Genomic DNA, 16,064 nt, shown 5'->3' on the forward strand with positions numbered 1-16,064 from the left:
GGTGTCTCAAGAACACCCTGCTGCACCCCTGAAAAAGAAATTTGGGGGCATATGGCACACATACATGCCCTAGGGGCATGTGTTGGCGACATATGGGACCTTTTGTTTTTTTGAAAAAAAGCTTTTTGAAAAGAATTCACAAATTACCACCAATTTACCACAATAGTTTCCAAATCCTTAATGTCATTTTTTACATATTTTTTGTTTGATACATTGCATTTAAGTAATCGCAAAATTTGCAAATCCTTCAGTGCAATCGCAAAATAAGGAATAGCAAATTGTGCTATTCCTTATTTTGCATCAAACTTGTTTGATACATACCATTTGTCTAATTAGCATTCGCAAAGGCCGAAATTCGCAGAATTTTGATCTTTGCGAATGCTAATTAGCTTGATACATATGGCCCCAAGTGAGGCCTGTCTTGCAACATGGTGCATCTTTTGCATCACTGCTGCATCGGTTTCATGTGGTACGTTTTTTTTACACCATGACATGTCTGCCTAAAAGCATCAATTTGTAATTTTGTCGCCTCATAGCAAATCTTTTGCACCGCCGCTGCATCATAAAAGTGACGCACAGTGGCGCAAAAGAGGCATACACCTATCATAAATCTGTCCCTAGCATTTTAAATGATTAATCCAGGATGACGATAAGGTGTGGCCTATCCAGAGGTTTGTTTAAGGTGAGGCCTACTCAGGATTGCAGATTAAAGTTACGCTTGATGAAGAATACAGAAGAGATAATACATGTAAAGGCCTACCAATGAAGTAAGTGATTTGCACTTTATTTCGCCAGTCATCATAAATGTATCCCTAAGCTTCTTATCTTGTTACAGATGAACCACCATATGTACCATCAAACTATTTTGCATTTCCTAAATAGCGAATTTTAAGGAATAAATAGCAATTCTTTACCATTCCTAATTTGCAATGAGCAATTTGCTAATTGCAAATTACCCATTCATTTCCATGGGCTAGAAGGCTCATAGGAATGAAGGTGCAATTTGCGATTAGCAATTAGCTCATCACAAAATAGGAATTTTTTCAAGGGTGCAGGGGTATCTCAAGAACACCCTGCTGCACCCCTGAAAAAGAAATTTGGGGGCATATGGCGCACATACATGCCCTAATGGCATGTATGGGCGTCATATGGCACCTTTTGTTTTTGGGAAAAAAATGCTTTTTGAAAAGAATTCGCAAATTACCACCAACTAGAAGTTGGTGGTAGTTTCCAAATCCTTAATGTCATTTTTTACATATTTTTTGTTTGATACATTGCATTTAAGGAATCGCAAAATTTGCAAATCCTTCAGTGCAATCGCAAAGTAAGGAATAGCAAATTTTGAATTAAGGACATTTTAAGTCATTTCCACATGTGCAGTGTTTTCAAATTATGATTTGAAAATCGTTTTTGGGGAAAAATAATGGTTTGCAAATTTATGACAAGGACATAATGGTGTATGCTTCTCTATAAGGCATTTCAGTGTCTCTGATGTCCTTTTTCCCATATTACATTATAAGACCTTTCCCCATGGAGCACATTCCTTGTAAATATGCTCCCACCTGTGCATGGTGAATTTAGATTTTGACTGTTTGAGTCACATAGCCATGTTAAAAGTGACCCAAAAAAATTGCAAACGCTTTAAAAAAACACATTCATGTGTCTTAAGGACATTTTAAGTCATTTCCCCATGGACAGTGTTTTGTAAGTGGCGCAAAAGAGGCATACACCTATCATAAATCTGTCCCTAGCATTTTAAATGATTAATTCAGGATGACGATAAGATGTGGCCTATCCAGAGGTTTGTTTAAGGTGAGGCCTACTCAGGATTGCAGATTAAAGTTACGCTTGATGAAGAATACAGAGGACATAATACATGTAAAGCTCTACCAATGAAGTAAGTGATGTCCACTTCATTGCGCCAGTCATCATAAATCTATCCCTAAGCTTCTTATCTTGTTAGACATCAACCGCCATATGTATCATATAACTATTTTGCATTTCCAAAATAGCGAATTTTAAGGAATAAATAGCGATTCTTTACCATTCCAAATTTGCAATGAGCAAATTGCTAATTGCAAATTACCCATTCATTTCCATGCGCCAGGATGCCCATATGAAAGAAGGTGCAATTTGCAATTAGCAATTAGCTCATCGCAAATTAGGAATTTTTCCAAAGGTGTAGGGGTGTCTCAATAACACCCTGCTGCACCCCTGAAAAAGAAATTTGGGGGCATATGGCGCACATAAATTTTACCAACATTCCTTTACCTCAAAAACGATTTTCAATTCATAATTTGAAAACACTGCCCACAGGGAAATTACTAAAAATGTCCTTAAGACACATGAAAGTGTTTTTTTATTGCCTTTCCAGCATGGTTGGGTCACTTTTAACATGGCTATGTAACACAAACATTTAAAATCTAAATTTGCCATGCACAGGTGGGAGCATATTTACAAGCAATTTGCGCCACAGAGAAAGGTCTTACATTAAAATGGGAAAAATAACATCAGGGACAGTCAATTGCCTTATAAAGAAGCATACACCATTATGTCCTTGTCATAAATTTAAAAACAATTCCTTTCCCCCAAAAACGATTTTCAAATCATAATTTCAAAACACTGCACATGGGAAAATTACTTAAAATGTCCTTAAGACACATAAAAGCGTTTTTTAATTGCCTTTGCAGCATGTTTGTATCACTTTTAACATGGCTATGTAACATAAACATTAAAAATCTAAATTTGGTGGGAGCATATTTACAAGCAATTTGCGCCACATAATTCATAATTTTCTCCTTAAAGCACACTATTCTCTATCTAAATTAAAGAAATATTTTCTCACCTTAGCAAATACTTTGAGTTTGAAAACAGTCTCAGAAACACACCAATTTGACTTCAGCAGAGCAAAAGGTATGCACTCCAGAGTCTGCAGCTATCAAAAGCACAGAAATGCTGTAATTCTTCACACATATCTCTCATGTCACCCAATCAAAACTCTTCCCTCACTTTTTTTCAAATGAAAACCCTTCCCCCCTGTGCCCTTTCTGCCTTTTCTGCATGGCAACCACCTCTTGGAAGACTTCTGGTGTTTGCAAGTTCACACAACAATGTTGCAATTGAACTCTGAACTCTCAGTGCACCTGCATATCCAGTGCATTCTTTCATTTAATGATTTTTTATTGACCATTCAAAATACATCTTTCAAATAACTCATCCGTGCACCCTAACTTTCTGTTTTCAGCAATCAAAATCCACCAATCACTGTTACTGCTTCATGAACACAGAAACTCCACAGTTTTTTTCATTTTAAACTCTCATTTTTTCAACTGCCATTTCATTGCCACACTTCATCTGACTGCAGGAGAACCTTCTCTCACCATGTTTTCTGTCTGGATTGTTGGACATAGTTATATTCACTGGGCTCAAAGGTACACTGAGAACAGGAATTTACCTAACCTCAATTTACAAGATGTGGAAATTAAGTGGTTTGGCCACAGAGGATTAAAATGTCACCAATTGATACCATTGGTGAAAACCTTTATGCATTTGCCCAAACCTGACCTGTTAATTGTGCACTGTGGAGGTAATGACTTGGGCACTTTGACTGGTGTAGGTCTGGAAATGCTTTTAAAGGACACCTTTGAGCAATTGATGGCACTTTTTCCTCAGACTGCCTTGGTATATTCAAATATATGCCAAAGACAGAAATGGAGGTGGTCAAACCAATTTTGTCCACAAATTGAGAAGTCGAGGAAGCATGTAAACAAATCTGTTTCAGCTTACATGAGAGACCATGGAATGGGCTCCCTGTACAACAATAACTTGCGTTACTACATGCAAGATATCTACAGAGGAGATGGAGTTCACTTCTCAGATGAGGGCAACAGAATTTTCACTCTGAATTTAAGAATGTGCATTGGTACCTACTTATAAGTACCTAAATGTACCATAAACCCAAAAGCTCTTCTCAGAGCTACCCTACATCTGATCACTCACAATTATTATTTTACTCTAACATTTTTCACTAATTTTCAACAAAGTACGCTCCCTGGGGCGCTACCCGGTACGCGAACCGGGAGCTAACCTCGCGAAATTTTAAAAAAAAATGTTTTTTTTTCGCACATATGGGCCTCCTCAGCCACCCTCACAAAACCTAGGGGGTCAAGATAAGTCTACCGTGCCCCCTTCTACCCATTCTGAACATTATTTGCCCTCCATCTTGTATCTTAATTCGACCGAAACACAAAATGGTGGACTCCCGTTACGCTTAAGGTTCGCGAACCGGGGCGCTCAATGGTTCGCGTACCGGGTCGCTCCCTGGGAAGCGCACCATCAAAAAAGGTGGGAAAGTAGTTCACAGAAAAGCCACTGGAGACAATTTCACCAAATATAGACTAGCTCATACTACATACCAATCCCTACCATTTTCACAAATTTGATTGGAATTCCATTTAGCCATTTAGCCTGTAGACCTCTCTAAATACCGTGAGGTAAATTACTTCACAAAACACATCTGAAGTGTTGGAATTGACAACCAATTAAAATGTTACTTTCATTTTCTACTTTTTTTACCTGACATTTGATTGGTTATATACCTGAATATATATAAAGGAAGAGAAGAAAACACAGCCATTTTGACTACTACTTCTTGCTGTACATTTCAATAGGATTTTCACTAATTCCTTCAACTTCTATCTAAAGGTAAGTTTTTATTTTTAAAACTGAAGTATATTGTGCACTATAAATTAATATGGTAAACTTTTTCTGATAGTTATATACTATCCCTCTGTAGTAGTTATAGATTTAGATAGACTTCTCTGTTATAGTTATGGATGGAGTTAGGCTTCTCTTGTATAATTATGAATTTACTTACGTTAAATCACATACACTTTTTTATATTCCTACTTCCACTCTGATACTATACACTGCCCAAAATTAATCCCAACAGTGCCCTATCTCTACTAATATATATTTTTTTAATCTAAATTTCAGGCAAAATGGAAGGCGAACAGAAAGTTGAATTTCAAATTGTCCTGCAAGAGAGCAGCCAAGAAATCAATGATGAAAATGATATTGAATTTTTCGATGAAACTTTAGACAAAGAACTACTTCAATGTGTACAAACAGTAGATAACCTCCTTGAAAATGAGGACATTCTACACCCTCAGAGACTACAATGTATATTCAATGATAATTATGAAATTTCTGACAATGAAATGTTAGAAAGTTTAATAAATTATGAAACACAATCACAATAAAAAAAAATGCTTAAAAAATAAAGAAAATAAAAAATAATCAACAAAACCAACAATCAATTAACATACAGCATTTGAAAAGTCTATCATTCATTTTTCATTGCAGTACGCTGCCCAGAACGCTTCCCGGTTCGCGGACCGGGCGCTCCCCACGCAAAAAAAACAAAAAAATGTTTTTGTTTTTTTTGCCCCGCGGGGCCCTTTTAAAACCTCCACATTAAACCTAGGGGGTCAGGGAGGATCTAGTATGCCCCCTTATGGTCATTTCCCCCTTTGTTTTGGCCTCCTCTTGTCTCTCAATCCTACCGAGAGACAAGATGGCGGCCGCTCCGGACTGTTTAGAATGTTGACAGACACCGGAGAGCCAATCAGCTTAGCTACGCGAAGTTCCGGTACGCTTAAGGTCCGCGGACCGGAGCGCTGCCCAGAGCGCGCTTACAGATATATATCTTTTTTTAAACGTTAATTTCTCAAAATCCACTGGAGCACATATATTGAGACCTAGAAAAGGCACATCGGGCTACCAGTCCCTACAATTTTGCCAAGTTTCATGCAAATCCATTCAGCCGTTCGGGCTAAAAGTGAGGCCAACCGCCCTATGGAAAACTCAATGTTAAAAACACGTTTTGGGACCCCCCTTTTTTCTCGGCCCCCCCTTGACGAACCCCCCCCCCAAATTTCCAGGGGCTGCTCAGAAACAAAATGTTCCATTTTCCAGAAAATTTCAGCCAATTCCGTCCACAAACGCCAAAGTTATTAGACATAGAATTTTCAAAAATCCCATAGGGAAAAAATCCTAACTATATATACCTACTGGCGACCGCCAGTAGGTAATATATATATATATATATATATATATATATATATATATATATAAAAGTTCTATGGCAAAATGAAACCCCTCATTTTGTTCCTTTTCAAATTAAATGTATTAAGTGTTACCACTTTATTCCAATCAAGATGACTTCAGGTGTGCCATACTTTTGTCATAAGTAAGACTGTTAGCGTTCTAGTTGTTCTTTAGAACACTCTTGGACATTCTGTCATTGGGCTATATTTGGGCTACATCTGGCTGATATTTGGGCTACATTTGGGCTCTTTTGTCTCTGGTGGCCATCTTGGGAGACTGCATATCAGATTTTTTTTAATGAAATATAAGAGGATTTGAGAAGTCACTAAAAATGTGCCCTAATTTTTCTTTCTTCAGCACTAATCATAATTTCTATGGCAAAATGAACCCCCTCATTTTGTTCGTTTTTGCAAATTAAATGTTTTAAGTGTTAACACTTTATTTCAATCAAGATGACTTCAGGTGTGCCATACTTTTGTCATAAGTAAGACTGTTAGCGCTCTAGTTGTTCTTTAGAACACTCTGGGACATTCTGTCATTGGGCTATAGTTGGGCTACATCTGGCTGATATTTGGGCTACATTTGTGTTTTTTTGTCTCTGGTGGCCATCTTTGGGCTACATTGGGCTACATTGGGCTACATTTGGGCTCTAACATATATACAGCCCAATGTAGCCCAATATATATTTTTCAAAGTTAATTTTCGTAAAAACCACTGGAGCATATATCTTGAGACATAGCAAAGGCACATCGGGGTACCAGTCCCTACAATTTTGCCAAGTTTGGTGGAAATCCATTCAGCCGTTCGAGCTAAAAGTGCGACAGACCGCCCTATGGAAATTAACATGGGGAAAACACGTTTTGGGACCCCCATTTATCTCGGCCCCCGCTTGACGAATCCCCCCCAAACCTTCAGGGAAGGACCGGAGCACCGCGAGGCAAAGTTGCTGAAAAATTCAGGCAGATTCCTCAACCGGCGCCAAAGTTATTCCCAATAGAATGTTGCGATTTCCCTATGGAAATCAATCCTAACTATATATACCTACTGGCGACTGCCAGTAGGTAATATATATATATATATATTCACTGAAAAAACCATAGGTTATAGACCATATATAGTTAGGAATTAGCATTTACAAAACCTTGAAAATTCACTGAAAAAACCATAGGTTATAGACCATATATTGTTAGGAATTAGCATTTAGAAAACCTTATTTTACTCAAACATTTGAGATGTCATCAGTGATGTCATCAGTGATGTCACTGACCATGTCATGAATGATGTAATATGTGACATCATCAGCAGTGGATTGCGGGTGCGCGATATATAGTTAGTGCAACTAACTATATATGGAATTTCAATGGTTTTGTGTGAGTAAAATAAGGTTTTCTAAATGCTAATTCCTAACTATATATGGTCTATAACCTATGGTTTTTTCAGTGAATTTTCAAGGTTTTGTAAATGCTAATTCCTAACTATATATGGTCTATAACCTATGGTTTTTTCAGTGAATTTCATTGGTTTTTTAACACGTAATATCTGTAGCTGTAAAATGTATTCTTCTTTAAATCCAAAAATATATTTGATATGTTTATTAATAATATATATATTTTTTTTTTTTTTCTTCGCTCCCGCTTCGCGAATCGGGAAGCTTCCCGTTAGCTGACCTTGATGCCGCGAAATAGACCGCGAGCCGGTAAACGTTCCTTTACCGCAACTGCCGCGTTAGAAAACAACATCGTGACGCCTCCCGTCCGCATGACGTTTCGCGTTGTCGCGTGATACGTCATATGACGTGCTACGTTAGCGAACTGGTACGCGAACCGAGGCGCAAAGCGCAGGTTCCTGGAAGCAAACCGGGAGGCGGCGCAAATCGCGTAACGTAAACACAGCAGGTCATGTGACTTGGTAATAACACTTTTCATTGGTTCATTTCACTTTTGGTTTCCTAATGATGTAAGACTAGGTCATATAATCTAAAATGAACACTTTTCATTGGTTGAGAACTATTGTTTTTCCCAAATGATGAAAATCCCTCCTTCTTTCCTCACTCTGACTTTCATCATTGTGAGAGAAAGACCCTTTGTTACCAGTGAGCAATGGCTTCTTTAGTAGCTTCAGCTGGTGCTTCCCCACCACCTCCACCACATCCAAGGAAGAGTGGACCACCTGCTGAAGTTATAATTCAGCAAGAAGAGGAAGAAGAGGAACAGGAGGTAGAGCACGAAGAGAGGCAGTTTTTGCCTGAGGAGCCCAGGACGTCTCACCGGAAAGAAAACTTCATTTGGCAATTTTTTAAAATTCCCAAAGGTCAGAAAAAAGTAAATGCAAGATACGTAACTTGCCTTATATGTCAAGATAGACTGTCCAGAGGGACCGAGAAAAAATACAGTTTCGGAAACTACACAATGCATCGCCATATGACTAGGTGGCATCCTAACAACTACAGTGCTGCACAGTTTCGTAACGACCTAGATAATCTCCCTATTATGGCCAGAAGATCTGTTGTACCGGAAGTAACGGGACCAGAGGGCAGGGAGATGGTGCCAAATATACAAATGAGATTTGGTGAAGTAAAACAAGTCTGCGTACATTGCAGTGGATTCATTTGCTACAGAGAAAGTAGCATCACTCTGATCAACAGAGCTATTGACAATCATATGCAAGTTTGTACGAAACGCCCCAAAGAATAAATTCTTTTTTTTTTTTGTTGCTCCTGTTGAGCCCTTTACAATGAATCGTTTTCGTTCCCCCCCGAAAAAAAACCCAAAAAAATAAAAAACCGTTCCGAAAAATTCAAAAAAAGTCAAAAAATGTTCAGAAAAATAATAAAAAAAATATAAAACAACAAAAACAATAAAAAAAAAAGTTCTTTTCAGAACTACCTCCCCGTTATTAAAAAATTGGTACAATATTTGGAACTGTGCCAACCTCTATTTCTCTTAGTTCGCTTCCCAGTTCGCTCGCCGGTACGCGAACCGGGAGCGAACCAAAACATTTTTAAAAAAAAAAGAACAGTAAGTATAAGGGAAGGAAACAGACAGTTATGTTAAAAGAAAGACAGCTATAGGGGAGTAAACTAGAGATACTATTACCCGTAATCCACTGCTGATGATGTCACATATTACATCATTCATGACATGGTCAGTGACATCATCAGCAGAGGATTGCGGGTAACAGTATCCCTAGTTTACTCCCTATAGCTGTCTTTCTTTTAACATAACTGTCTGTTTCCTTCCCTTATACTTACTGTTCTTTTTAAAAAAAATGTTTTAGATCAGTCAGAAACAGTGAAAGTAATGAAATATAAAAGACTACGTAGAATATGAGCACTGTATGCAACAACTTTAACACTTACAGAAGCCTCACCTTCTCCATGCCTCCTACACAGTTCTACATGTACATCATAAATGCAAACAGAATAGAATTAATTATACATGTTAAATGGTTTATTTTTGCTGTTCTCAGAATGTATCAAATTTCACTAAAACAGTGACTTGAAGGTATTCATCATATAACAGCGGGGAAAAAAAAACACAATCAAAATGATTGTGTTTAAAAAACCCATACAACATAACAAATCAGAATTCAGAACTCCTTAAAGTTAACTTACTTTCCATGACGGCGAAGGATGTCCTATGAACAGCTTACACTCTGTTGCGCTGTTATTACTTTCAACCTGCCAATTTCTGAAAGAAAACCTCCATCGTTTTCAAAAACATGTTACATACAATAAATTACTTCTCGCTCTCTACCACACGTTTCCACAAGGCCAAATCGTGTCTGAGCCATTCATAACTCTTAGAATTCTTTTAAGCCAATCCCGTCATGTTGTATTTCCGCAACTTTCACAATTAAAATGTTGAAGATCATTTTCACAATCCTGGACTCGTAATATCTTCCCCTTCTTGCTCAATCATGTTCTACATTTCCTATCACACTGATACTGCTTACTATGAAGCAGACTTACACTACCTTTATGACTAGTACAATTATTTAATTCTCTACATCACTTTTAATCACAAAGCAATGTAAAACAGTAGACAGCATTGCAGACTTACATTCCCTCTACTCCATGTTTTGATTGGCTGCTTCAATTAGCTTATAAAAAGAAACAGTTTTTCTGAACTCATTCAAAGTGCACGTATTTCTCCATGACGTCCAGTGTTATGGTAAGAAGTTATGTCTCTGTACTACACTTATCCTCAAGGCCAAATCGTGTAGGAGCCATTAGAACTTCTTGAAATTCCTCAGAGCACATCCCGAGATTCTTTCCCTAAAATTTTGGTTTTAAAAACACCAGGTAAGAGTTTTTAAGGTCATACGGCAATTTTTTTTTGAAAATTAAAACAGAATCATTGCAGAATGACCAGCCATTTCTACACTTTAAATAAGCTGTATAATGTCCTGGTGTTATTGAAGGACCATCATGATATATAATTGCTACAGTTACAAAAGTCCTTCCTGATATTGACAACTGTGAAGCCACAAAATTTTTAATTAAAGTTGTCAATTTTGTTCCATCAGGCCTACATCGTTGGAACATTAAAATGACATACTGGCCATATGTTCGTATAAATAATGTGGACATCATTTCAGATTTACATTGGCTACACTCCATGTTGTGATCAGCTGCTTTTACTAGCTTATTAAAAGAGACTGATTTACTGTCTGGCAAAGTTAAATATATAAATCTTTCTGAGTCTACACTAGTAGTACTTGATACCCTACAGTTCTCGCAGTCATGCTGCCATTGATAAGAAAGCCCAAACAGGTGATCTACATCTACACCTTCATCATGCAATACATCAAGCATATACATTAAAAACTCCTGACAATCTTGCTGACTATTTTGAGAGAATTGTGTTTGGCCTGAACATCTGTCTAACAGATTTCGAATTTCAGACACACTTTCTATGTTTGTTCTATCAGTGCTACATTTCTCTAACACAGAATTTAACAAACTGCAAAATCTTTGATCAGAATTGACCACAATCTCTTCTTTTACATTTTCTAGAGAAAACTAAACATTAACCACTACATTAGCATAGCAGTTGACACCAGAACTGTTTTCAAATTGAAAACCAACAACATCTTCAACAGAATCCTTTTTGTTTCTGCTTATAATTTCAGGTTCATCGACTTTTCGTCTTTTTGCTACAACCTCCCCAGTATTGGTCACATTTCTTCGTTTCCGGCCTACCACACGTTTCTCAAACAAAGGATACTGAGGCAAATGTGGCGCATACTCTCTTCTTAACCTATTGTATTCCTTAACACAATCTAGATCCGCACAAATGTTTGTGACATCACACTCAATCAAGTACAATCCCGATAAAGTTCTAACTCGTGACAATGCCACATATGCCATACCCTCCTTGAACACAGAACTGCCAATATTCACCAATGCACAGTCTATACTTAAACCTTGCGATTTATGGATTGTCACCGCATATGCCAAGCAAACAGGAAACTGCTTACGACGAACATATAAGTCTTTTACAAGCAAAAATCTAGCAGAACAACGACCAATTAGCTGTACTTCCTCAATGCCATCAAATTTAATTTTTAAAAATTCAATTCCATCTCTATTTCTGTATTTCACAAAATCAACAACATTACCCATTGATCCATTTACCAGACCTCTTTCAACATGTAAATTCCTTCTTAAAATTATACGGCAGTTCAAGCACACATTCAGAGTCTTTTCAAAACCTGCAGTTTTAGATATACTCTTCTCTAATGAATCCAATTTTGTTTTCAGATTCTCAGACAAAATAATTGTTGATCCCATATGCTCTACTCTGTCAATAGCTTCCAGTTTCACAATCTCTTGCTTTTCTAAATGCAACATTTTGTTGTTGAATTTGGCACATTCTGAAAGAGTTGGCATCAAACATATTCCAGATTTTTTCTCAGTAATTTTCTGAAAAATATTCTCAGGCACAACATCTTGGTCTGGATATAAATTTGTCAGTAATCGTGCATGTAAAGCTTCTTTCCCATGCTCGGTCACTTTTCCAATTCTAACATCTTGTAGAATAGTCTTGTAAACTTCATCCTTTGCCTGACGCATATTTTCATGCAGTTCAGCATAATTGAAGTTTAACCATATATTGACGTTGCCAATGCTCCCTAAGCACTTCCTGGTATCTTCATGCGTGAGCATTTTGAACACAGGTTGCCCTTTCACTGGTGTCAGCTGAAGAAGATCTCCGAAAACAATGATGTGTTTGCCACCAAATAACACATCATACTCTGTTTTGAGAACTTCTTGCATTCTCAAATGCACAAAGGCAAGCATGACATTGGAAACCATGCTTACTTCGTCAATGATAAGAAGTTTCATTTTCCTCAAGACTCTTGAAACTTCAAAACAAGCATCTCCAGATAGCTTGTGATATTCTAATTTGTTGTCATGCTCCACTGGCAGCATCAGTAAACGATGTAAAGTAATCCCTTTAATGTTATGTGCTGCCAGTCCAGTTGGAGCGGTGACAACACAAGACAGCGATGACTCTGTCCTTTCCTGCAAATAACATGAAATTGCTTTAATAAGGAAACTTTTTCCAGTTCCCGCTTCTCCACTCACGTACAGTCGGACAGGCTTCAACGACGTACATGAGCACTCTTTCTTGTCATGACTTAATCCATGATCAATTTGCATGGTAAGTTCGTCATATATTTTCCTCTGCTCAACGTTGAGTTGTCTTTCCAACTCTTCTAAGTTAACCGCATCCTCCTGAGCATGTGCCATGGCTCTTTCCACTTCATTCATAGCAGTGGCAGCTTCATTTTCGATAACAGGTCCTCCTAGTGGATCCTGACTCAATGAAGCAGAACTCTGACTGTCCTGAGAACTGTCTCTGGCAATCTCGGCTGCAATCGTTGCTTCCTGCTCAATTTCCACATTCAACATTTCTACATATTTGGGAAAAGCAGGACATTCTATGGTCTCCTTGGCAGCATTGAAAGAGTCTTCGTAACAAAGGAAATCTCCAAGCAGTTCCTCTTCTGCACGCCAAGGCTTAAAAAGTTGCAAAAGTGCTAAATAGAAAAACTCCTTTTTTTCAGGAGATTCGCCACTCAATTTTCGATGGTTTATCAAGTGGCATTTTCTTTGCTTGACCAGACATCCCTCACTTCCTATTACAGCATACACTCCTTTCTCAGTATCTTCTTTGATGTTCCTCTTGAATATGTAATTTTGCAGAACCTCATACAGACAAACATTCTCGAGGTGACTGCTTCGATTTGGATAATATGTATCCAACATGTTGGTCTTCAAAATGTCGGTACTGTTTGGCTCCTTTTCCGCCAAATACTCAATTTCCCGCACAGGTTTGAGAACTCGATTACGCGTTGCAGCAAGACCAACACTCGCCCAAACGATACTCCTGGACTTGGCATAGAGACTTGCTGAAGACAACCGGTCTGAACATTCGTAAGCTCCGATTTCTCGATGCGACAACATCTTCAGACTGAAACTGTACAACTTCTTGCTGAGGCTCTTTTCATGGGAAATGTCCTCCCACATATCCTTCAATTCTGTCTTCTCTTTTTTGGTGATGTAAGATGTCACATACCGAGCCACAGCCATACAGTTATCAGCCACAAACTGTATATCCATGTTAGCATTCCACATGGACAAAATCACCAGGTTGTAGTCGTTGATGTACTTAGACTCTTCGTTCCTCTTCAAATTGTATGTGTTTTTAGGTGATTTCTTCATCACATTATGTCGCAGCGAAGACATCAAACTGTTCACTCTTCCTTTAGAAATCACCGGTCGTGGAAAGCCGAAACGACATTTGGTGTAGAACTTGTCTTTGTTCCGGAATTTACGACGACAGTACTTTCCACATCGATGGCTTTGGAAACGCAGAACTTTTTCTCTTAGGCTTTTTTTCTCCTTTGCGTTTGGAACAGCACACGTAGAATACTGTTCTATGAAACTCATCACTGAGGCTTCTGCATCCGTTCCAAATTTAGGTGCATCCTTGATCCACAGCAACATATGTATATGAGGAGCACCTCTTGCTTGGTACTCCTTCCTCCAGAAGAAATCCAACACCTCTCCAAGAGGTGGATTCTTCTTATTCATGATGAAAGACATCATACCTTCAAATCTATGATTGAAGTACCTACATACATTGACTGGATCCAAAGAGCACAGTTCTCTGGGTGTCTTGAATTCGATGTTTTCTACGTTAGCATTTGCCTCTCGTAGAAATTCAAGTAAGTCTTCCCAGCCATACTCAGCACAGCTCAGAGTGAGGAACCATGTGGGAGTTCCTAAGTTCCTCAGCATACATTTTAAATCACCATGACGACGGTACCAGTACTCATTAGTACCACGCTGACACGCCATGAGATTAATCAGGTGAGAATCCAAAATACTGTCTTGGACATTGACTTTATCCATAAAGTCACTTGCCGAGATGTTTTGCATGTGTATACCACTTTTCAAGATGTGGTTCAAAGCATATGACAGTCCAGACAGATCGCTTTCAAACAGGAGATGAAACAAATAAGGAATGCATTGTCGAAACCTAGGATCGCAAAGTCCGGTATTCAGAAGCAGGAATTTGATGAGGTCGCTCATCATATCTTCCTCCCTGACCTGTTGGAAAAAGCTGTGGGAAACACCGAGCTTCCAAACTTTCCTCCCAAACACTAATGGGACTCCCTTTCGCTTGTTTCATTTGAAACAACTCAATAGCATTCCCCATGACTTCCTTGAAATGCAAAGGATGAACACTATAATGTTCATATATTTCTTCACTAGTACAGAGTTCTACTTTCTCAATTTGACCAGCACACAAATCGCTATCCTCTTCCTCACTTACTTCCTCTTCTGCAACATATACATTTTTATAGTATTTATTATATTTTTTCAAATACAATGTTGCCCTTTTGACTTTCCTAACATCTACTAAATCTTGCCATATTTTCTTATTCTTTGTCGGAACCCCATTAACTAAGATAACAAGAGGTTCCTCTTCCACTTTTTCTACTCCAATTGTGTTAATGTTTTTCTTCAAATCTAGAGGCAAATAAACAACTCTTCCCTTTAATCCTCTCTGTAAATCTGATGGAGGCAATTTCCCTGTCTTTGGCTCCATTCTTACAATAGCCTGAAAGGGATGGATACTTTGAATCAAAATAGATTCATAAGTATTTAAATCCTTCAATTCAGAAGGAATCTCAACCAATTCCAGATTATTATGAACTGCTCTAGCAGGCATCTGGTTTTGATTTAATTTGTTACAACAATAAGTACACACACGTTGATCCAATCCCAAATCAAAACAATTTTCTACCATCAAGTATGTTGTAAAATCCTTCCATTCACTATTATTTTCCCTTTCACTTTTTCCATATAAATCCACTAACTTAGTCTGATTCTTATAATAAGTGCGTCGACAACACACACAAGTGAAATTTGGCCTCTCACTTGATTTCACCTCAAACGTCGCAATTTCCCTCTGGAAATTATCTGTACTGGAAACCTGTACACTATCTTCCACATTACTCTCTTCTTCTTGGTCAATTTCAACATTCTCCTCTTTACTTCCAAAGTAACAAAACTCAATTTCTTCACATATATTCTTCACATCTATTTCAGAACCATGCAAAAGAGCAGCGCATAATTGTTTAAGCATAATTGCTGGACTCTTAGCATAATACAACATTCTAACTAATTTCCTCACTTTATTATGATGCACTGCTAGCATCCTGAAATGATGAAAAACACTCTGGCATACTCTCCTGGAAAGACAAGCCAGTGAATGACCATGCAAACCTATCACTTCTCTCACTCTGCAAGGATCTAATTCTTGCAACAACTTCATTTTCTGCTTCAAACTTTTCTTATTAAATGACCGTATAAAATCACAAAGCAAATTGATGGAATCCTGTCGTACACTGCAAATACTACTACACTTCCAGGTGTA

This window comes from Lissotriton helveticus, chromosome 4_1 (genome assembly GCF_964261635.1).
Source record: "Lissotriton helveticus chromosome 4_1, aLisHel1.1, whole genome shotgun sequence".
NCBI classification, from domain to species: domain Eukaryota; kingdom Metazoa; phylum Chordata; class Amphibia; order Caudata; family Salamandridae; genus Lissotriton; species Lissotriton helveticus.